The following is a 25,608-nucleotide window of genomic DNA, read 5'->3' as shown; positions in this document are numbered from 1 at the left end:
TTTTAACTGGATTGGACTTTTAATTTTTATTTAATGTTTGAATATCTTAAATGATGAGGAAGTAGAAGGATCTGCTCACATAAACGTGAAAGATAGGGGAGGAGAGCTCTGACGTGGGATCATAGTTGGGGTTTTTGTCTGGAGGGTGATAAATCCACTTCCTGACTATGCTCCACTGAGTTCAGCCTCTTCAACAAACTGGTTATGCTGGAAACTACAAATTCCTTTAATCCTGCCTGTTGACCCACAGGCCTGACTTCTAGTAGGTCTTTCTCTCATCTGGTAGCCTCTTCATTGCTGTGGTGATGCTAGATTTGTCAGTAAAACACAACTTTAGAAGAATTTGGTGTGTGTGGGACCAGAGAAAGCCCAGTAGGAGTACTTAAGGGAGATTGATTATAACAGGATAATAACAAATCCTAGTCTGCCACTGCCTGACTTTGTGATCTCTCGCTAGCTCTGAGTTTCCCACTCTGAAACAATTGGCCTAAAAACATGATCATAATAGACACCTCTTGTGATGGCTGCCTGGCTCTCTCCATTCTCAGGACTTGGCTTCTGACACCAAGAAGGATGCTTGGGTCCATGTGACCCAGCATTCCCCCAGAGCTGATTAACCAGGAGAGGGCATCTGTCCCAGGCCAGGGAAGGCTCTCTTTTCTGGCAGTACTGAAGGGACACAGAGACTGAACAATGCTGACACTGACTATTATTAGTAACTAAGAGCAGCCCGCACCCACCTGCTCCTGCCGGTTGGAGAAATGCCCAGCTTCTTGCTCTTCTTGGGGATTGAGGGCTGGTTTCTTGGTAACCTTTTGGTAAATCCCTCACTTTGCTTAGGCTCCCAGCACTGTTTTAGATGGTTGGCAAATCTAAGGTAATTTTTTTAAAAAGGGTCCACTCAACTTCCACAGTTCTATCATTCTTTGATTTAATGGTTACTCTTGAGCAGACATAGATTATAACTTTGAGTGTTAGTAACCATAGACTCCTGTCAGCTATGGCACCAGTGGGTGACTGCGGTTTTGAAAGTCCTTACACTGATGAACACTAGAGATGCTCATTTTAACAATGTCAGACTTTTAAGTAGGTAAATTTGTGCTTGTTACACATGCAGAATATTTTTAGTTTAATAGTTTATATTAGAGGAATAAGTGATTTTACAGAAAAAGATTTTAGTTTCCAGTGCAAGAAATAAGTGAGCCTAGTTATATTTTCCAAGTTACCATATCAGTTTGTGTTATTAGATAAACACTAAATCTAAAGAGTTGAGCATGTACTTGAACTGCTCTGTCACTTAAATCTCATGTGCCCGCATCTCATAGTACTGATTGAATTCAGTGGGTATTTTCAGGGTAATTGGTGCTCTTTAGTTAATTCTCCTAGAAAATGGTGACCATTAAAAAAAAATAGAGTTTAGGGAATTTCCTTCATGGCTCAGCAGTAAACTATCCCAACTAGGATCCGTGAGTATGAGGGTTTGATCCCTGGCCTCGCTCAGTAGGTTAAGGATCCAGAGCTGCTGTGAGCTGTGGTGTAAGTCGCAGATGGTGTTTGGATCCCATGTTGCTGTGGCTGTGGTGTAGGCCAGCAGCTGTAGCTCGGATTCGACCCCTAGCCTGGGAAATGCATATGCAGAGGGTACAGCCCTAAAAAGACAAAAAAAAAAAAAAAAAAAAAAAAAAAAAAGAAGAAGAAGAAGAATTTAAGTTCAACTTTTTTTTCTGCATCCACTGCAGGTGGAAGTTCCCAGGCCAGGGATCTGATCTGCACCACAGCAGTACCCACACCGTAGCAATGACAATGCCATATCCTTAACCACTGTGCCACAAAGGAACTCCCTAACATATTTTGTCTTAAATATCATACATTACTACACTATTATTTTTTTTTTTTTTTTTTTTTGTCCTTTGTTGTTGTTGTTGCTGTTGTTGCTATTTCTTGGGCCGCTCCCGCGGCATATGGAGGTTCCCAGGCTAGGGGTCTAATCGGAGCTGTAGCCACCGGCCTACGCCACAGCCACAGCAACGCGGGATCCGAGCCACGTCTGCGACCTACACCACAGCTCACGGCAACGCCGGATCGTTAACCCACTGAGCAAGGGCAGGGACCGAACCCGCAACCTCATGGTTCCTAGTCGGATTCGTTAACCACTGCGCCACGATGGGAACTCCTACACTATTATTTGAAAAGGCATAGTTATCAAATGCTTATAAACTTTAGAATGAAAATGTCTAACCAGAATACTAAAGTTTAGAAGAGTAATTGGCCCTTTTAATGCGAAATTTCCTCATCATGGACTCTTTTTTTTTTTTTTTTTTTTCTTTTTATGGCTGCACCTGTAGCATATGGAAATTCCTAAGTCGAATCAGACCTTTTGTGGCTCAGTTCATGCCTGCGGCTCAGATTTGATCCCTGGCCTGGGAACTCCATATGCTATGGGGCAGCCAAAAATGAAAACAATCACAGGAAAACTGTTTCAACACAAAGCTGTCCTTATATGATAACTGACAATAAATACTTATTTCATTGCTTGAGCCCAAAGTTATTTAGCTTTCACACAAAATGTATTCACATTCCCTATCTCCTGGGTCTATTTTTTTAAGTTAATGTTTAATTAGTGGAATCATATGTATATCTATAGATAAAATGTACACTCCAAAGACTGCTTCCATCATATGTTCCTTCAATGTCAGTAAATTTGGGTAAGTCGTGGAAGATGTAAAATCTCTAAACTGTAAAAATCCATTAATATTTATTCTATAGAGCCAAGTATTCTTACAGTTCTGCACACACAAAAAAGGAATGTTTCCTTAGTTTAAAAAAGCTAGAGAGAATTTTTTTTTTACTATTAGTACAACTTCTTACAAGCATTGTGATCATTTTAGAACGGGATAATTTCTCAGAGTGCTTAACCATGGAAATGTACTTTTTTTCCCCCTCCAGTTCATGAAATTAGAAATCCAGCTTGAGAACCTTGTATAAAGCTTTTTCTATCTTGACTATAGTCAGCTGCACTAACAGGTTATTTATAATGTTCATTCACTCAATAAATATGTATCTCATCTTTCAGATAGGGCCCATCAGATATAACAGCAGTCTCACTCCACCTTTTCAGCCACCTCTCTGTGAGGCTTAGCCAGCCAGTAGCCACATATCAAATTATATTCTTGACTTTATACCAAGGTGTTCATTGGAGAAACTTTTTCATCTTGGGAGATGGTGTACAATAGTCGTAACATGGAACACACAGTCTCTAGAGTCAGACATTCTACTTATTATGTAACCTCATAGAAAGCAGTTGCTAAGTCTCTGTAAGCCTGTATCTTTAACATGGCAGAAATAGTACTTACTTCACAGTGTTGTTTTCAAAATTAAGATAGCACATCACAGATAAAGAGAAGAAACTAGTGGTTACCAGTGAGGGGAGGGGCAACATAGGGATGGGGGAGCCGGAGGTAAAAACTATTGGATGTAAGTTGGCTACAAAGATGTATTGTACAACACAGAGATCATAGCCAATATTTTGTAATAACTATAAATGGAGTGCGACCTTTGTATAAAAGTTTTAAAAAGCGTAACTCCAGGAAAAAAAAAAAAAAAAAACTGACCTGACAGACAAGCAGGACTCGAGGCAAAAAAATGGTAAGAGAGCATGTGTATGAATTTCTTAGCACAATACCTGACACATGGTACCTGATTGATAAATCTTAGTTATTACTCTTCTCCTATGATATTTAGATCTCTTAAAAAGAACTTAGGGAGTTCCTCTTGTGGCGCAGTGGTTAACAAATCCGACTAGGAACCATGAGGTTGCGGGTTCGGTCCCTGCCCTTGCTCAGTGGGTTAATGATCCGGCGTTGCCGTGAGCTGTGGTGTAGGTTGCAGACGCGGCTCGGATCCTGCGTTGCTGTGGCTCTGGCGTAGGCTGGTGTCTACGGCTCTGACTGGACCCCTAGCCTGGGAACCTCCATATGCCATGAGAGTGGCCCAAGAAATAGCAAAAAAAGACAAAAAAAAAAAAAAAAAAAAGAACTTAGAAGTTCCTTTCCTACTGCTTTCTTCCAAGTGGGTGGCATTCACAAGTTCCCAGGCTAGGAATCAGACCTGTTACATGCCACAGCAATACCAACACTGGACCCTTAACCTGATGGGCCACCAGGGAACTGCCCCTACTGCTTTCTTAACTATTAAAGTTTACATATTACACTAATTTTAGAGGCATAGTGGTTAAGAGTACAGGTGCTAAAACCAGATATCCTGGGACAAGTCCTGGTTCTGGCCCTTACTTGCTGAATTACTTTGGGCAAGTTTCTCTTTGCCTCAGTTTTCTCATTTCTAAAATGGTGAAAATAATACACTGGACCTCATGGGATTTTGTGAGGATTAAATATGTTAAGGCATGTAAAGAACAGTGCCTAGCACATAGAAATGCCTCCATAAATGCCAGTTATTATCATTCAGAATTTACTTACCCAACATTATAAGGACTTCGACTTTCTCTTATCATGAATAGAAAACACCTACCACATAAAATTTCATGAAAAAAATACCAACCACGTGAAATTGCATGGAAAATACCTACCACATAAAAGCACTTGCATTTGTATTCTAGTATATTAACCTAACTAATGAACAGAATGATAAGTGTGCAATAAAAAAAAAGGACACAGACTTAAAGTTCAGTAAAATTGCTTTTAGCATTCCAAGAACAGGTATAGGTATAGGTTTTTCTCCCTTTTGGTTTTGTTTTCTATTTTTTCTTCTTATTTCTTTCTCTATAGCACTATAACATATGTATATATACTACTAATAATAGATGCACAAAAAGAAATAACAATAATGCTCCCCTGAATACACAAAGGTGATGCGGTTGCTTTGACCAAAGGCATGTGCTTCAGGTTTTCTAGGAGTGCTCTTATCACATTCTTTCAGCCAGAAGTCATTTACACTGAAATCTACTAGTTCAGTTCAGAAAAGTCTTTGGCAGGGCTTCCAACCCTCCAAATTCACCTAACTTTGATGTGCCCCAGTAAAATAAATAAATAAATGAATGAATGAATAAATAAATAAATAAATAAATAAATAAATAAATAAAAGGAGAGTTAGCCACAGCATATTCTTTTTTTTTTTGTCTTTTTTGTTGTTGTTGTTGCTATTTCTTGGGCCGCTCCCGCGGCATATGGAGGTTCCCAGGCTAGGGGTTGAATCGGAGCTGTAGCCACCAGCCTACGCCAGAGCCACAGCAACGCAGGATCCGAGCCGCGTCTGCAACCTACACCACAGCTCACGGCAACGCCGGATCGTTAACCCACTGAGCAAGGGCAGGGACCGAACCCGCAACCTCATGGTTCCTAGTCGGATTCGTTAACCACTGCTCCACGACGGGAACTCCAGCCACAGCATATTCTAAAGAAAAACTGGGAACATTCCCTTCCAGACAGAGATTAGGACAACTGGGCCAACAGGTGTTGCAAACCCATAACCAGGAGAGAGGCTGAGGGTAAAATTAGATGTAGGGATATTAAGACTAGCTAACTGGAATGGGTAATTGGCAAGTCTGGTCAATCAGATTGCAGCTGAGAGTAAGAAATCCAACCTGAGAACCAGATAATGTGTAGTCAGTGGGCTTAAGCAGGAACTAAGTCAAACATTACCAGAGCAAACATGTCAGGTGAAAAATGTCAAGCCGATGAAGCAAGAAGTATCATGGTGACAAGATATAGATGACCAGACCGAGTAAAACTACTGATGTTAATGCTTGGCAGGAGCCAAACAAAAAGGTCTCCCAGACAGGTAAAGAGCTGCTCCCAAAAGAACTTGCTATTCAAAAGATACCTTCTCAGAAAAAAACTCTAACTATAAAAGAAAAAAATTGATAAACGGGATTACACTAAAATTAAGAACTCCAACAAAGGAATCTTATCCAGAAAGTATAATGAACTGATATAGGAGTTCCTGTCGTGTCTCAGTGGAAACGAACCTGACTAGTATCTGTGAGGTCATGGTTCCATCCCTAGCCTCGCTCAGTGGGTTAAGGATCCCGCGTTGCTGTGAGCTGTGCTGTAGGCTGGCAGCTGCAGCTCTGATTTGATCTCTAGCCTGGGAACTTCCATATGTCACACCTGCGGCCCTAAAAATAAAAAAAAAAAAAAAAAAAAAAAAAAAAAAAAAAAAGAAAAAGAAAGAAAAAAGAAGCTCATATTAATAAGTAAAAGACAACTCATTTTTTTAAGTTCAATACAAAACCGAGCAAAAACTTGATTAGGTAATTTACAAAAGAGGGTAGATAGCCAAATAACCAATAAACATATGAAGACAAGCCCACTTCAACAGTCATCATGGAAATGCATGTTAAAACTACAAGATACTATGATATGCTCATTAAAACAGCTAAAATGAAAGAGACAGAGAGTGCCAAGTGCTGGGGAGGATGTAAAGCACTTACACTGCCGATAAGAATATAAATTGATACAACCAATTTGGGAAACTGGTGGTATGTGCTAAAAGCGAACGCAAACATCCTCATATCCAGCAATTCCATTTCTAGGAGAACATATTCTTACCAAAAGACATGTACACGAATGTTCACAGGGCATTGTTTATAATAGCTACAAACTGAAAACAACCCACATGTTCATCAAAAGTGATATGGATGAAGAGTTCACATTGTGGCTCAGTGGGTTAAGAACCTGACTAGTATCCATGAGGATGCAGGTTTGATCCCTGGCCTCATTTGGTGAGTTAAGGATCCAACGTTGCTGTGAGCTGTGGTGTAGGTTGCAGACGCGGCTCAGATCTGGCGTTCCTGTGGCTGTGACGTAGGCCTGCAGCCACAGCTCCAGTTCAACCCCTATCTTGGGAACTTCCATATGCTGCAGGAGAAGTCCTTAAAAGAAAAAAAAAGTAATATGGATGAATAAATTGTATTATACACTTGCTGTATATATATATATATATATGTGTGTGTATATATATATTTGCAATAAGAATTATAATACTGCTACCTTCCTCAACATCAGTGAATCTCAAATATAATGTTGAGAGAAAGAAGCCCAGAGGTTTAGAAAAGAATACATTCTGTATGATTCCATTTATATGGAGTTTAAAAATAGGCAAAACTAATCTATAGGGTTGGAAATCGGGATCATAGATGCTCTTTGAGGTAGGAGGAGGGGGCTTCTGGAGTTTGGGTTCTGTTTTATGGTGTTGGTTGTTCATTGTGAAAATTCATAGAGCTGCACTTTTATGATTTGTGCACTTTTTGATACATATTTTATACTTCAAAAAACATTTCAATTAAAGAGGAGGAATGACATCTAACAAACTTACTAGGCAGCTTGGGGCTTGACAGGCAGTCTGGCCCTGACTAGGTTTTTCTGTCTCTCCAGAAGAAGCCCAGTCTCTGTAGGAGTAACATGGTGAGTCAAGATGTAAAAATTCATCCTAATTCATGTTAAGTGTCTGCAGTCCAGTCAAAGGCATTGTTATGTCATCAGCTCCGCTAGAGCTTTCATCTGGAATCCTGAGACACAATAGCTAAGCTGTATGCAATCCCCTTAGTTCCATACTCTTCCGTTTCTAAAGAATCCCCTCCAGAGCATTTGAGGTTAATAATAATCACCCTATGGGAGTTCCCACTGTGGCTCAGCAGTAATGAACCTGACCAGTATCCATGAGGAAGCAGGTTCGATCCCTGGCCTTGCTCAGTGGGTTAAGGATCCAGTGTTGCCGTGAACTGTGGTGTAGGTCACAGATGAGGCTTGGATCCTGTGTTGCTGTGGCTGTGGCATAGGCTGGCAGCCCTAGCCTGGGAACTTGCATATGCCGCATGTGTGGCCCTAAAAAACAAATCATCAGCATCAGCATCATCCTAGAGTTAATCATTAGGTGCCAGTAATTTCGGGCCTTTAAGACTGACCTGCTCCTTGAATCTTTTTTTCTCTTTTTTACTTTTTTTTTACACTGGGGACACAGCTGCTTAAAAAGTGGGGATGGGGGTGAGGGGGTAGGGGAGTCATGAGATACCATGTCTGCTGTGGGGCCCCTCAGTTTATGCTTCTGCACATTATAGGGGATCTCTTCTCCTTCCTGAAAGGGAAGAAATTTCAGCTAATTAGAGGTAAGATTCTTGTCTCGTGCTATTGCTTGAACAGATATATAATTTGGGCTCCAGACATGCAAATTTTATCAGGTACTTTGAATTCAGAGCTAGCTGGCAAGGGAATGTGAAATCAGGCTCAAAATTCATTAGGCAGCTATTCTCTACCAGGCTGCTGGATCTTGAGAGCCTGTGAAGGTTGGGAAGAGAACATATCAACTCACCTAGGATTGCCACGCAGAAGTGGAATGATAAATGGCTCAGTAGTTATATGAAAAAAAGCCACCATCATCACTGTCTACACTGGGCTATTGTGAGATGTTTGTGAGGAAATTCCAACAGGCTGGTTTATGCATCTACCAACTTTCTGTGTAGATGAAGAACACCTCCAGCTTTGCTCTAGAGGCACATGGACAAACGAACAAAGATTCTATGGCATGGAATAACAGCAGGAAGCACAAGGTAATGTGAGAGCTTTTGGAGGATGAGCCCCTAGGCCAGACTCAGGATGTTGAGAAAAGCCTGGGGAATAGCTATTTAGCAAATGCACCAAAGTCAAAACTCCCTTTTGTGCATCTCAGTGTTTTGTCTGCCATCATCGACTATGAAACAAAGGATTTCTTTCAGGAGGCTCCTAGCCAATCACATGGCAGCAAGTTAGGCCACTGAATAATACAGATTTTCCCAGATCTTGATTCACAGTGTGTCTAACTTCCAACTAAAAGAAAAGACTTGGAACTTGATCAGGACTCTGGTCTACAAGTCTAGAATTTGTAATAACTGTTTCCTAGAAGCCCAAGTATATGTCTATGAACTGATAGAACAATTTCTCTTTAAAGTCGGTAGAAGAACAGCTGTCTTGAAGGCAAGTCACCACTATTTGATGGCTATTTTGTAGAGCAATCTACTTCCTGTGCTCCTGTTTATACATCTATGAACCAAGCACCTCACACATATCCCCTATCCAGCATCATATTAAGAGCTCTGTAAGGCCCACTGCTATATCTATTGGTACCACATGTGGCCCCTGTTCCATAGCATAATCATCTACCAAAGACTAGGCTCAGGAAGCAGATGATCTTTTGTATCCTTCAGAATAGTGAAGAGCTCAAGGACTTCCACTAGAATCAGAGTAGCTGCAGCATTTAGTGGATGAGAATTGGGAGTTGGGAAAAATTACCAAAGAGTAAAACTGAAAACTTTCTGCTACACAATACCTCAAATATATGACATCCTTCCACTACCGCTTTCCCACAAACTCCAAAGACTAGCCACTACTTAGGCCGAAGAACTGGCATAGAGTTGCATGGTGAAAGCCAGGGTCACATACCAGTCCAGAGAGTTGGGTCTTAGAAACAATAAAAGACAGTCACAGGGCAAGGACTCTACATCTTTATATAAGCCCAATATACCAAACCACTAGATCTGATAACTATTGGATCTTTCCTATTAAAAAAAAAACCATTTTATTGAGATATGGTTAATATACAAAAAGCTCTCTACATATAATATATATAGCTTGATGAGCTTAGAGGTAACTATACACCATTACCATAATCTGTGCCATAAATACATCCATCACCTCCAAAAGTTTTCTCACTTTTTATTTATTATTATTTGTGTGTGAGGTAAGAATGTTTAATATTTACCCTTTTAGCAAAATTTAAGTATATAGTACAATAAGTACGGTTAACTATAGGCTCAAAGTTGAACAGTAGATCTCTAGGAGTTATATCCTGTATAAACTTTGTACACTTCGGCTAATACTTCCCTCTGTCCCCCTCCCTCCAGCTCCTGGCAACAAACACTCTACTCTCTGCTTCTACAAGCGACTATTTTAGAGTCCTTACGTCAGCAATACCATGTAGTATATTTCCTCCATGTCTGGCTTATTTTACTTAGCATAATGTCCTTAAAGTTCATTTATGTTGTTGCAGGAAATGGCAGGATATCTTTTTTAAAGCTGAGTAATATCCCATCATACATATATGCCACCCTTTCTTTATCCATTCATCAGTGGATTTTCAGCCATTCTTTTTTTATTGTATTAATTTTTATTTTATTTTGGAGTATAGTTGATTTATAATGCCGTGTTAGTTCCAGGCATACAGCAAAATAATTCAATTATACATATATTTTTTTTCAGATTATTTTCCCATATAGGCTATTAACAAAATATTGAGTAGAGTCCCCTGTGTTATTCAGTAGGTTCTTTTTGATTATCTATTTTATATATAGTAGTATATATATGTTAATCCCAAACTCCTAATTTATCCCTCCCTGCCACCCCTCCCCTTAGGTAACCATAAGTTTGTTTCCTATGTCTATGAGCTTGTTTCTGTTTCATAAGTTCATTTGTATCCTTTTTTTAGATTCCACATATAAGTGATGTATGATATTTGTCTTTGTCTGACTTACTCACTTAGTCTGATAATCTCTAAGTCCATCCATGTTGCTACAAATGGCATTATTTTATTCTTTTTATGGCTGAGTAATATTCCATTGTATTTATGTACCACATGTGGATATCTTCTTTATCCATTCCTCTGTAGATAGATATTTAGGTTGTTTCCATGTCCTCAGTCATTATTCTTTAAATAAGTTTTCTGCCCATTTCTCTTTATTTCCTTTCTGAGATTTCCACCATGCATATATTGGTCTTTTTAAAGGTATATTTAAGTCCTATAGACTTTTTCCACTCTTTTCCATTCTTTTTGTTGTCATTCCTCCAAGTAGATAATTTCAAATGACATGTCTGAATTTTCTGATTCTTTCTTCTGCTTGATTGACACTGCTGAAGTTTCTATTGAAATTTTCAGTTCAGTTATTGTATTTTTATCTCTAGAATTTGTTTGTTTCTTTCTTATGATTTCTATCTTTTAGTTTAACTTCCCATTTTGTTCAGGTTTTGTTTTTCAGGTTTCATTTAGTTGTCCGAGTTCTCTTGTGCTCACAGAGGTTCTTTCGATGATTATTTTGAATTCTTTGTTGGGCAGTTCATAGATCTCCATTTCTTTAGGGTCAGTTACTGGAGCTTTATTTTGTTCCTTTGGTGGTATTTATTGATCTTGTAGACTGGCACTGGGCCTTGACATTTGAAGAACTCATCACCTCTCCCAGTCTTTGCAGACTGGTTTTGTATGGAAAAGCTCTCCACTAGTTAGCCCAGCCAGATTCTGCAAGGGCCAGCTGCCAGAGTCCACAGGCAGGTGGGTCTGGTTCCAGGGGTCAAGGGTGGTCTGCTACTAGGCGTTGCAAGCCAGCTGTTGAAATCTGTGCAATGATTGATGAGACCTTCCTACCCCTTTTCTATGTCCTTAGCTACTCCCCAAAGATCTAGCCTTGCCAATTCTCTCACTGCTCTGGGTGAGATGTGACAGAAGAGGGCTTCCTAAGTAGCAGCCTGAAGGCAAGGGAAGTCAGGCACTCACTTTGCTCTCTTTCCCCCATGGTGGAGTCACAAACCAAGGAAATCCTTTAGTACTGTGCTGTGCTAGCCTAGGGGAGTGATGACAACGTGTAAAGTGAAATAGTTCTTATCGTTTCATTGCAACTTTTCTATTATCTGTGTTCCACTGGGATGCTATGACCTCTCACCAGATTCTGGAGTTGTAATAAAGGTATTTTCATTCATGGATGTTTATTAAATTGGTGTTTCTGTGTGAGGGATCGAGGGCTGGAACTTTCTGATACCCTCTTGCTGATATTACTCCTCTGATCTTTTCTATTTGTTAAATTTCTCTGGCTTTGATACCAGACGTGATGATGAACTTTGATTTTCCTGTTGTGTTTGTATTTGGTAATTTCCATTGTGACCTTAGAAACGGATCCTGGGTAAAAGACCCAAAGGTATTTAGATTTTGCTTTGGTGTCCTGTCCTGTATATTCTAATCTGATAAATAACTCCTTTCCCATTTTTTTGTTTTGTCTTTGGGATACTTGCCTCAACCATAGTGTCTCTTGGAGATGGAACTCTGCTCTGCTAGAGTGAGGAGGCTCATTCACGTGGTATTCTACACACAAAGATTTTCTGGGTTCTGGCTTTAGGAAATTGTGAAGTCTATACAAAATATACTGGAAAACTGCTAGCATGAATTCAAAAATAGTTTTCTAGCATAATAATAAGGTGTATTAGTATATCTTATAGAATCTCTATATAATACAAAACTTTCATATTCAAGTTTTTTTTTAACATTAGCCAAAATTTTTAACTTTCTAGGTTTAAAAAAAAAACTGAAGGGAGTTCCTGTTGCGGCACAGTGGAAACAAACCTGACTAGTATCCATGAGGATGCAGGTTCGATCCCTGGCCTTGCTCAGTGGGTCAGGGAATCTGTTATTGCCATGAGCTGTGGTGTGGGCCAGTGGCTACAGTTCCAATTTGACCCCTAGCCTGGAAACTTCCATATGCCTTGGGTGCAACCCTAAAAAGAAAAAAAAAACTATTATCATTACTATTTTCATAAATATAAGTCACCATTTTCACAGAGCTATGTCTGAAATACTTGATTTGAATGAGGTTAAGGCAGTTAGCTTGGCAAAGTCCCAAGACTTCTAGCCTTTAGTTCATTATAAGAACTTGATGAAAGAATATAGAGGGAACACTAAAAATTCAATAGGGCATTATTACAGTGGCAAAATAAGCCCATTTGCTGCAAAATTAAATATTTATATAAAATATAAAATAAATATTCATTATTACTTAGATTGCTGAATATTAAACCTATAATATTCAACCAAGTAAAGAAACTACTATTCAATACTACTGGTGGAAACTTTTCAGACAAAAAGCTATCTTAAGTCAACTGCAAGATAAGCTAGAATAACATTTTTGTGGTAAGAAAAACAGTGTGGTAAACACATCTGAAATCTTCCACCTCCAATCCTCTGCCTGTGCACATTCCATCCTAACCAGGATCTGAGGCTATGAGATTATAATTTTCTAGCTTTTTACAAACAGTGAAGAGTTGGGGCAGAGGAAGGGAGGGGACAGCAGAGAGGAAATATGCCTTGCTTTTCTTCTCTTGATGGAAACATTACTGCTGCATATTTAGGCTATTTTGGGAGTGATGGAGCGGGAGATGTGTTGAGGGGAGCATGTGAACTGAGAAGGCTTCAATCATTCCCTAATTGCAGGACAGTCAGTCTTTTCAGCTCCATAAATGAACTGTGAATTACAAGCTTCTCTCAGATCAGATACAGGAACTCAGTGAGAGATCCCAGAGGGAATGAGGGCTTTGGATGGAGTAAGAGAAAGCTGTGACAGAGACAGGTGTGTGGTGACTCCAGGGATGCTGTCATTACCCAAGGGTGTAACCAGTTTAGAAACTAACTAGTACAGAGGCTAAGTGCTAACCACCTAGGGCAGCAAGAACCTGATGAATGAAAGGGTCAAGCTCCAGAACGGGTGGGAGTGACCAATTCAGGGAGCATTCACCTATGTCTTGACCAAGAAAGGAGGAAACCGGATAGTATAAATATATAAGAACCAAGACGAGAGACAGGAAAGTTAACAGCTAAAAATGAGTTGAAGTCTGTGGAAAACATTTGTCTAGATTATTGTAGAACTATTTCAGTTACGCATTTGAAAATCGTCTTTTCCGATTTCATGACACATGTAGGCTTTTTTGAAGATATTAGGGTAAATGTTAACATTTAATGCACAGTCTTGCTCACAGAATGGAGAAGTTGGCCTCCTGAGGTCCCATGCAGCCAGTGTAAGGCAGCATCCGGGGATCACACTGGATTTGGAATCAGAAGCTCAATCATTAAATGGAGGATCTTCTTGGATGAGCCCTTAAGGATCCCTTAAGTCTCCGTTTCGACACTTGAAAATACCAGTTTTACTGACCTCACAGTCTGTTATGAAGATTAAGGTATATACTTACCTATTTTGAATAAAGTTTTACATGAACATAAGTTATTTTTAAAATCATGTGTGGGAGATTTTGGAAGATGATCCCTAGCAGGGTCAGCAAACGTGGCAGAGAACAAACAGAGGAATGCAATTGCCTCACTGAGGTGTTTCCTAATTTTTGTACATAGAATATCTTTCCCTACCAGAGTGCACATTCTGAAGGGTAAGACCTAAGTTTTACACACCTTTGCATCGCCCATACCACCAAATGTCATCCTTGACAGGTAGTGGTGAGACAAGAGGGAAGGAGGCAGGGAACAACATTTTAAACATTTTTTAAAAGAATGAGGATGAAACACAAACTAGATCCAAGACGGCAGACAATTTGGCAGAAGATTCAACTTCCAGTGGACCTTGAGCCTCATTATGCACTTGCTGTAACATCAGCATGCTAAGTGACGTGTGCTTGGACACTATCACTGTTCCAAGGCTGAATGTTCCAAAAAGTGAGCAGTGGTCCAATTCCTAGAAATCCCTACACCTTCCCCCCAAACAGCTGGAATAATCCTCTCACTTGTTAGCCTAGGAAGTTGCCCAGCCCATAAAAACTAACATCTTGGTACCCTGGGGCCTCTCACCTTCTGAGGCGGCCCACCCTCTGTCTATGGAGTGTGTGTCTCCTTGAATAAACCTCCTTTCCCTTTACTCTGGCTTGCTCTTATGTTCTTACCTGTGCAAACTCAAGGACCGTCACTCAGCAGTCCTTCCCAGGGACTCAACTGAGAGACCCGGGATAAGACCATCCTCTCAAAGCCTCATTTTCCTGCAGTACTAGGTGCCTACAAATGTTTGTTGAATTGTACCACCTGGCCTCAGGTGTCAGCTTCGTATATTGATTAGCCAAGAGGGTAAATGTAAGTAAATTGGGAAAGAAGAAGAACCTTACTTTATAATAGGGGAAAACAGCCTTGTGACTGTGGTCCTTATTGTACCCTCACTGTGCTGCCTTTTCTGTTCAGAACACAGCGGGCTTCTGGGCACTCTACATTGTCAAGAACTTGATGGGCTACCCGAACTAGCAGCTTTGTATGACTAAACACAGGACGTACTTTCTTTTGGCACTTTTGGGGGGTAGGTTTACCAACAAAGTCATGGTCCTTCTCTTCCTGGCCTTAGCCCTCCGCAGATCTAGTTATGCTGTTTAGGTTCATGAAATACAAATTAGCATAATCCGATTAGATGAGCCTCTGAGGGGCGTTTGGGGTCTGAAAAGCAGAGAAAAGAAAAGTGTCTTACAAAGAAGGGAGCCTGGAGATTGGAAGGGGAGGGGCAACAATTGCTCCTGTGCTGCTGGCCTGAAAGCTTGCACCTGCACAAGCCCTCTTGTAAATAAGGACTCTCAGATGGTATTAAACAGGGGACTGAGGATCAGGGGAGCTTGGGGAGGTAAGCATGGGGAAGAGAAAGGCAAGACAGTGGCTCTGCATCCCATTAATTGATTTATCTGGATCGGCAAAGCGGGGCTTGCTGACAGAAGAGAATGCCCTGTTTGATTCCTACTCAGCATTGAGAGTGGGTCAGCCCCATAATCTGGTCTATCAAGATAAGCATGTTAGAATCTGCGAGAGACTGATAAAGGGTTTACTTGTAGGGAACAAAGTTCACTGGATGGTTGATTTCAGTACGTTCTGAATTGGACTTCTGTAGCTTTCCTGTATTTCCAGAAAAGAACAACAACAACAAAAAGGAAAAACAAAAAAACAAACAAACAAACAAAAAACCTAGGTTGTTTTAGGCCTATAGGGTAATAGATGCTTAGAAACCACAAAAGAAAAGCTCAACTATCAACTTGTTAAAATAGGGGAAGCTGGGGAATTTTTTGACAGAGTGCAGCTTTTTCTGCTATAGACAGTTCATAGCTGTAACTGAAATTTTCATATTTTTAAAACTAAAAGGACTCTAATCTATGTGTGTGCTAAATGCTGAGTTTCAAGCAAGTGATTTCTTCTACCCTTCTTGCTTGGAAGAAGGATTGTTTTGACCGTCAAAGATGAAGGAGTCCTGAGATGAGATCCTTGTACTTGCTAGAGACGATCATCTGCACCAGTTCACGTGATGCTCAGAGAACATCTAAATGTGTTCGACTCTGTGGGACTAAAAAGAAGCCTTGCATAAACCTGACTTATGAACATCAAAGGCCAGGTGGAGAAGGCTCATTTCTGTTGATACATCTTCAGCAGTGCAGTTCAACATAATTTAAATGCTGAGAGGATCAGAACCCCCATCACTTCCTTTGGATAATTTCTTTATCAAAGAATTCTTCCGGATTAAAAAACCCAGATCCATCAAGTAAATTATTTTGGGCTTTAAAAAAAAGTCATTTCAATCACTACCTACCTACAAGGAACATTTCTTTCATGGGAAGTTTTTGTCTTCAAGGTAGAAGAACAGAGTAAGAGAAATTTGACCTGTGCTGAAAGGCAGACATGGATTCAGAGCCTCGCCTTGCTGCTTGCTCATTGCATGAATCTCAAGTTGGTCTCCTAAACTCTTCTAAGCCACAATTTCCCTAACTGTAAACCAGAGCAAATACCTTCCTTAAATGGTTCTAAAAAGTATCAAAGATGGCATTTATAAAATGCCTGGTACATAAGAGGTAGGCACTCAAGGAAGAGTAACAATTCCTTGAGGCATTTATATTTCCCTTCCCCATCTCCAACTTGGCATATTCAGATCTCTATGTTTTGTGTCCAAGCAGGTGTATCATGATACCCAAGCACAGCACAGAATTTTCTAGTCCCAAGAACTGTCTTTACTTTATCCCTTCTGTCTTTTCAACAGTACATCTATCCTTCTCAATTTCTGTGATGGAGCATCTTTCCTTACAGAGCCTAGAGCCATACAGCCACTCAGAGAAGGATAAAGGAGACACTGCAAGGCTGTTTTCAGAAGCTTGGGAGCCTAGGGAAGAAATTTAGTCTAGGGAGGCATGTACAGGATAAAACAAACAAACAAACAAATGTTTATCTGCTAGAAGCCAAAGTGAACATGCAAAACACCTTAAGTGTGATCTGGGGATCTGGAGGCCTGATATCCAGAGAAAGGGGTAAGAAGCAGATCAGGGGAAGGCCTGAGAAGTTCATTAGCTCTGACACCCCCTGTCTTCCTTGGGCTGTGGGGTGAAACAGCTGCATTTCACACATTCTCTTACACAGGGTGACTGAGTGGCAGAAAAGCAGTGGCACAAAGTATCCTTAGACAAGGTGCTCTGCTTTCCCACGTAGATTTTAGTAAAGGCTCCTTTTGAAAAAGTCTGATGTTTTCAGAGCTATTTCACCTCATGGTCAAGATATAGATGGGGGACACAGTTTAACAGTATATAAAAATACGCTTATGTCATGACCACATTAGGATTTCTCCACATTAAGATTTGTCCTTTTTTATAAGGTAAAGCAATATTTTAACATAATATATACCATATCAATCTCAGTAGATTTCAAAAAGCTTTCATTAAAATGTTTTACCTGGTCCTTCTTTGGGGTGGAGGGAGCAGTGGAAACTCTGTGATGCTCATGCCCGGGGAGGCACACACCTCAGCCTCCACCACTCTGGCCTTCCTGCTTTGGGGCTTCTGGTTGAGTGCAAGGGTGAAAGGCAGTGGCAGAACAGAAGGGAGGGGGGAAAAGAGGTCAAAGTATTTACACCCTCTCCTTCCTCTGCAGCTGCAGGCAGCACTTCTTCATGGCCACACCTGAGCTGAGCTCTAGTAATGCCAGGACACCAGGGGTCACAGATGTTGATCCCTCCCCATCTTAAGCCAGCCTTTTTTTCCTTGAGCAACACGGGGGTGGGGTTGTTTGTTTTACTTTTTTATTTTTTTGGTCTTTTGTCTTTTTTTTTTTTAGGGCCACACTAGAGGTATATGGAGGTTCCCAAGCTAGGGGTCAAATCAGAGCTCTGCTGCCGGCCTACACCACAGCCACAGCAATGCCATATCTATAACCCAGGCCAGGGATCAAACCCACATCCTCATGGATACTAGTTGGGTTTGTTAACCACTGAGCCATGACAGGAACTCCTGTTTGTTTGTTTCTTTTTCTTTTTCTTCTTCTTCTTTTTTTTTTTTTGTTTGTCTTTTGTCCTTTTTTAGGGCCACACCTGTGGCATATGGAGATGCCAGGCTAGGGGTCTAATCGGAGCTGCAGCCACCGGCCTACGCCAGAGCCACAGCAATGCCAGATCTGAGCCGCATCTGCAACCTACACCACAGCTTACGGCAACACCGGATCCTTAACCCACTGAGCGAGGCCAGGAATCGAACCTGCAACCTCATGGTTCCTAGTTGGATTCGTTTCCGCTGTGCCACAAGGGGAACTCCTGTTTGTTTCTTAATGGCTGTACCTCCAGCATATGAATGTGCCTGGCCAGGAATTGAATCTGAGCCATAGTTGCGACCTAAGCCATAGCTGTGGCAATGCTGATCCCTTAACCCATTGCGCCAGGACAGGGATTGAGCCCACACCTCCACGGTGACCTGAGCCACCACAGTCAGATTCTTAACCCACTGCACCACAGTGGGAATTCTTGGGGCCACATTTTTGAGAAAGTTGTTTCTAAACTTTTTTTTTTCTCTTTCAGATTCTTTTCCCACATAGATTATCACAGAATATTGGGTAGAGTTCTCTGTACTACACGGCATGTCCCCATTGGCCAATCATTCCATATTCCTCAGGGTGCCTGTGTCAATCCCAAATCCCCAGTCCATCCCTCCCACACATTCGCCTAAAATCTTATTTCATGTTTTTGTTTTTTGCCATTGTGCCTTTGGATGTTTCTTTTTCCTCCAGCCCAGGAGCATGTGATCTCTTAGCTCTGCCAGCTCAGGATAGTGGATGCTAATCTATCTCAGACCTGGTGGGCCCCGGGTCCCACTTCCTGTGTCAGGGTGCCAGGGAGCAAGTTTTTGAAATTTCTCTTACTAGAGGCAAAAGTAGAATATGGTGAAGGAGCTATTTTTATCTATTTGAATTTATTTGAAATACATAATTTTCAACTCCTTAATAGGTCTTTCTTATTCAAGAGGAGGAAATATTCAGCATCCCCCATTTCTTGCCCTAGAAACTTCAGAGTTGGAGCCTTATGGCAAGATATTAGAGCAAACCTAGGACAAAACGTCAGTGTGAAGGAGGCTTTTCTAACTATGACTCAAAATCCAGAACCATAAAATTGATAAACTGTACAACATACAAATCGAATTCTTACTACATGGCAAACAAACACCATCAAGTCATAAGACAAATGAAAAGTTGGGGGTAAATATTTGTAATTCATATCACAGAAAAAAGGCTGATCTCCTTCATATATATAAAGAGCTTTTAGAAATTCAGAAGAAAAAGCCCAACCACCCAATGGGAAAAAAAGAAAATCTATACATAGTCCACAGAAACAGAAATACAAATGACCCATAAACATATGTCAGCCTCAGTCATAAAAGAAAAATGTGAATTAAAACCACCTTGAGATAGCATTTTAACCAATCAGATTGGCAAGTATCCCAGCAATCGTCATAATCCACAGGTAGAGCTGTGGGAAAATGAGAATTCCCATACATGGCTGCTAAGAGTGCATTTACACACCTGCAAAATTGGGAAGTCATGTGTGTGGAAGGCTATTCATCATGGCATTGTTAGTATCAGCAAAAGACTAGAAACAACTCAAGTGTTCCTCAGCAAGGCACTGGCTAACTAAGGTACATCCACACAATATAAAACATGCAGACGTTAAAAAGAATGAGACAGTCCTCCATGGGGTGAAAAGATCTCCAGGATGCAGTGTTAAGAAAAAAAAGCAAGATGGTATAAGAAAAGAGGAAATGAGAATATATAGTTGTATTTGCACAAAGACCCAATAAAAGATAAAGTTTACTCTTGGTGTTGTATATTCTAAGGGTTTGAATAAATGTATAATGACGTGTATCCATCATTATAAGAAAGCATTCAGCAAATCTTGGCTCTCTTACTATCAAATATATTTTATTTTTATTTACGTTGTAAATAATTCTGAAATAGATACCCATATATATATGTATATAATTCTTTGACCATAATTCTGATCACTCTTTTTGATAGGATCTTAGAAGAAGAGTTACCTAGGTCCAAGTGTATGAGTATGTTGGATAATCCTGATTTTCTTTTTCTTTTTTTTTTTTTTTTTTGGCCACCCTGTGGCATATGGAGTTCCAGCCAGGGATCAGATTCAAGCTGTAGTTGCAATCTATGATCCTTTAACCCACTGTGCTGGCCCAGGGACTGAACCTGCATCTTGGCACTGCAGAAACACCATCTACTCTGCTGCACCACAGCGGAAACTCCTCCTGATTTTTAAATTTATCTAGAAAAGGCAATTCCTCAGCTTATTGGCTGCCAGGGGATTCGAGCTCTAGAAATTAAATTCTTAAACAATACTAGGTAGATTACAAACTTAAGATTTACGTAAAAATCTAGTGCTTTTTAAAATCTAAATTAAAAGCCTTTTAAACCTAGTGATTTTAATGCTAATAATAAATAGGTCTAGCAATAAAGAGAAATGGAAAGTTTCCCTGTTTAAAGTCCAACTGTCAGAGAAGGGAGGGTATGTTTGGGAGACCATGCCCTGGCTTCCTGTAATCCCTGAACTACACTGTCTCCTTGGCATTCCTTCCTAACACCTGCCACTTTAACTCCCCCACTTTGCATTGCCTTTTAGATTCCCTCCTTATCTTTGACCTTTTTATTTAAGGATGTGACTTTTAGCTAACCTTTGGCCTGCAGGTCAGCAGTTAAGCTGTCCATTCTCCCGACCCTTTCATCCTTTGCCCTTTTAAGGACAAAGCCTGTTGTGTGTGACTTATACATATTTGGGTCATCTCAAGCCATTCTCTGGTGGTGAAACCTCATCAGGCAGGTGCTGCAAGGGCCTTGGTGAACCGATATTTTGAGAACAAACCTACAAGAAGAGCTCTAGACTTTGGATGTTCAGCCTGTTCAAGTTGCATTTCAATGTTATCTTTTAGGAGAGGCTAAAGGAGAATTCTTAACGGAGCCAGTCGATACAGTTTTCTCATTCTGAAAGTGAGGTCACTGGCAAGGCTGTTGTGGGGATTCAATGTTAGAAACTGTCACTGCCACCAAGGAGATCTTAACTTGCTGCTGGGGATGGAATATACATTAGATGACTATAACAGGGAAGAGAAAGTAAAGGTCTCGAAGCATAGAAGAGGATTCTACAAAAGGAGAGATTAGATTGAGCAGCGGAAATCTAAGAGGACTTCATATAAGAGATGGTGTTTACTGATATGTTCCTGGGAGGATGGAGACAAATCCCAACCCCCAAATGTGGCCGTTCACCTTGGAGACCTGCTGCAGACACCCTCTCCCAGAATGTGGATGCTCAAGTTGGGCAGCAAGAAACAATGGCCTGCGGAAAACAACTGCCTGCATAGATTAACCCCCTACAAGGATTAACTGCCCTCTGTCGTGAGACTCAACCCCCTACCCCTCTCTTGACCTTCCCCTCCTTCCGCATCGTTCCTGCTACAAGTTCCTGCCATGAACTCCATCCAGCCACAGATTCCCACCACAGACCCTTTATAAGCCTAGCACCTCCTCACAGTCAGAGCTGGTGCCACCTTGAGCTCAGCCCATGCCCCTTGGATGCCTTAATAAATCTCTTTTGCTTTACAAACTTGGCCTTGCAAGTTCCTCCCTCGGCAAACCTAACATTTACGATGAGTCAAGCTCATCTTAAGCTTCCTGAAAGAGTGGTATTTAAGATCAGTCATGAAGGATTTTAGCAAGTGGAATTTAATGCAAGCAGATGGACTCCTAAGAGTAAAGTCAGAGGTATTGAAGAGTGGGGCATGTTTGGGGACCATCAGGTGAAGCAGTTTCATTAGCATCTATAATATATTCAGGCAACTGTGGGAGGTGAAGGGAAGGGATACATTGGGTAGGCTGCTGAGGTCTGGTTTGCTGGGATATGACATCTGCCTCAGTCTGGTGGACAAGACACTGAAGCTTTGATAGCAGTGGAGCACTCTGACCACAGCTGTGAATTTGAGAAGGACACTTACGGAGCTGTGTGAAAGGTGAAGTGATGAGGTAGAGGCACTACTTAGGGGACACTAGATTTTTTTCTAGACTAAAGACAATAGGGGGACTGGGGTTCAAAGCCAGAACAGTGGCTGTGAGGATGGAGAGAGTGGATATATGTGCTTAGTAAATTAAAAAAAAATTTATTGTGATATAATTGATTTACAATGTTGTATTAGTTTCAGGTGTACAGCAAAATGAATCAGATATAACTGATCAGCAAGTTTGTTTCTATTTTATAAGTCCTCGTGTTATCATTTTTATTAGATTCTGCATGTAAGTGATATCATATGATTTTTGTCTTCCTCTGACTTACTTAATATGGTACTTACTTAATATGGTTCATCCCTGTTGCTGTAATGGCATTGTTTGATTCTTTTTTATGGCTAATGTTCCACTGTATATATGTACCACATTTTCTTTATCCATTCCTCTGTTGATGGACACTTATGATATTTCCATGTTTCAACTATTGTAAACAGTGCTGCTATGAACACTGGGTTGCCTGTATCTTTTCGAATTATGGTTTTCTCTGGATATATGCCCAGGAGTGGTACTGCTGGATCATGTGGTCATTCTATATTTAGTTTTCTGAGGAACCGCAATATTGTTCTCCGTAATGATTGCACCAATTTACATTCCCACGAACAGTGTAGGAGGGTTTCCTTTTCTCTGCACCCACTCCAGCATTTATTATTTATAGACTTTTTGATGATGGCCATTCTGACTAGTATGAGGTGATGTCTCATTACAGTTTTGATTTGCATTTCCCTAATAATTATTGATGTTGAGCATGTTTTCATGGGCTTTTCGCTCATTTGTCTTCTTCAGAGAAATGTCTGTTAAGATATTCTCCCCATTTTCTGATTGGGTTGTTTTTTTTTTTTGATATAAAACTGCAAGAGATATTCGTATATTTTGGAGATGAATCCTTTGTCAGTTGCTTCACTTGCAAAAATTTTTCTCCCATTCTGTGGATTGTCTTTTCATTCTGTTTAAGGTTTCCTTTGCTGTGCAAAAGCATTTAAGTTTGATCAGGTCCAGTTTGTTTATTTTGGTATTTATTTCTCTAGGAGGTGGATCAAAAAAGATATTGCTGTCACTTACGTCAAAGTGATCTGCCTGTGTTTTCCTCTAGGAGTTTTGTAGTATCTGGCCTTACATTTAGGTCTTTAATCCATTTTATTTTTGTGTATGGTGTTAGAGAAAGTTCTAATTTGATTTTTTTACATGTAGCTGTTCAGTTTTCCCAGCACCATTTATTGAAGAGAGTGTTTTTCCTCCATTGTATATTCTTGCCTCCTTTGCCAATGATTAGTTCACTGTAGATGAGTAGGTTTATCTCTGAGGTTTCTATTCTGTTCCACAGATCTATATTTCTGTTTTGGTGCCAGCACCATACTGTTTTGTTGACTGTAGCTTTGAAGTATAGTCTGAAATCAGGGAGCCTGATTCCTCCATTTCCATATTGCTTTGGCTATTCGGGGTCTTTTGTGTTTCCACACAAATTTTAAAATTGTTTGCTCTAGTTCTGTGAAGAATGCCATTGGTAATTTGATATAGACTGCACTGAATCTATAGGTTAAGTGGGTAGTAAATTTTTGAAATACTTTCCAAAAATAAAAAAAGAACAATTTCTTTTCTTAAAAAACTTATTTTCAATAAATAGTTAAATAGCACATAAGGATCAATGATTAAAAACTCACAAAACACATCAACAAATAAAACCTTTGGTTGGTACCTCTAATCATATTCTACAAAGTACAATAATTCAATTTCAATTAAAAGACATATAAAGAAGATTACTGAACAACATCGAAAAGAGATGAGTCTAATTCTGTGCTTGTCTGTTTTCAATCCTAAAATTCTTAGGGACTAAACAGAGCTTAGAAAGACTGAGATGTGCCACAGTGTCCTGGGTTTCCACTACCCATTCATGTGACTGCTGGAAAGTTACTTCAAAACCATCTGGACTGTTTTCTCCTCTATAAAATGAAGAGTAGAATTAGCCAATCTAATGATCTACATAAGTAAATGGACTTGTTTATACCTCGTTTCTGGAAGTTTTCAGTGGTGCCCATAATAGAACAAACACTTGTTTTCAAGTAACAGAGTAGCACAGATGAGTTTTAAAGTCTGTCTAAACTTTTCTGTTGGGCTGAAATGATCCATAAAGAGATCAGTGAACTATAATTCATTTGAACCATAAATTCTTATTACTGAAATCACCAAGCCATAAGTACAGGACACCATGGAAAGCTGTGGAATGATTTAAGAACTAGCTTCCAGTCTCACAGATAACTTGCCAAGGTTTTGGTCTACGTGTACCTACAATTCCTTTTGACAGTCACTTTAACCTAACACAACTTGATAGACCAAAATCCAACTTGCAAAAGAAATAATTTAAGAGATGAATTACATTAAGTAATATTTTAAATGACTATTCATTTATCATAAGGATTTCCTATAGGGTTTCTCCCCATTTAAGGATACCAAATCGCCTTACAACTTTCCGGAGTGCTTGGTTAGACATTTCAGTGTAAAGGCCCTAAGTGCACAACAGACATGGCCCTGACAGCACAGAAGTGCACTCACTCTGAGAAGAGCAATAAAATCCTGTGTTCAGGCAAAGAGGTCTGTGCCTTCCTCAGCAAGATGCTAAAATGAGGCTAATATAAAAAAAACTGTCAAAAGTACTTTGATTTAATGCCAGGTGAGAGAGTAAGCAATATTACTCAATTGACAACTGTTATCAAAGCTTTGAGATGTATTCTTACTGATAGTTTGGGGCAAATTTAAGTTCACATAAGCTCATGAGAAAGAAATGCAAGTTCAAGGGAAATCCCCTGGTCTCTGTACTTATGTGTTTCCTTGGACCATTCTGAGTCTGTGGGGACATCCACTGAATGCAGGTGAAAAGAAGGACTTAGTTGGAAAATGTACTGTTCTGATAAACGCATTGTGTTACAAGTATGAATGCTGAGTAGAATTTAATGACATTATGACCTTGCTATTTTGGGGGAATGAGATTTTGACAGAGCCTCATCCAGATTTCTTCTGACCACCAAACCAAAGAGGTCATTTCAGCCTTTCATAAATCAAATATCTTCTTTCTAGAGTGGCATAAAATTTAAATTCCTCCATAGTGTATACAATGGAAACTCATAATCTCAAATCCATCAATTTCCTATCTGTAGTTCAGAAGGTTTTAAAATTGATGTACCATCAAGAACTTTGAGGAAATAAAATGTCCCAGAGACAATCAAATGACATTTTTTTGTATTCTGGGCTCAACAATGGGATTCACCTTTGAATCCAAGCATCATCAGGGTAGCCATGTGATGGTAAGTTCTGTCAGATCCATGCTATTTCATTCATTTATGGGTACTGCCCCTCCCAGCATAATGCTCCATAGCAGAGAAGACAAATTACATGTTCATTAATTCATTAGAGTCTGGTATTACATTCTCTACATACTCTAAATCTTTTGCTACACTCTCTGTTAAATGAGTTGTTAAGAGG

At 40.0% G+C, this 25,608-nt stretch overlaps 1 protein-coding gene across 1 annotated transcript in view; it reads right to left on the bottom strand.

Moving 5' to 3' along the window:
* Nucleotides 1–25,608, bottom strand: part of TMEM38B (transmembrane protein 38B) — a 774,558-nt gene that overhangs the window by 58,827 nt on the left and 690,123 nt on the right. The gene's annotated exons all lie outside the window — the stretch shown is intronic.

This window comes from Sus scrofa, chromosome 1 (assembly GCF_054392235.1).
Source record: "Sus scrofa isolate SSC_HxYL_T2T_F1_AM1 chromosome 1, Sscrofa_HxYL_maternal_Yorkshire_Landrace_v2.0, whole genome shotgun sequence".
Classification (NCBI taxonomy): domain Eukaryota; kingdom Metazoa; phylum Chordata; class Mammalia; order Artiodactyla; family Suidae; genus Sus; species Sus scrofa.
Note: the sequence above shows the minus strand (reverse complement) of the source record. Positions and strands in the feature narration are given on the sequence as shown.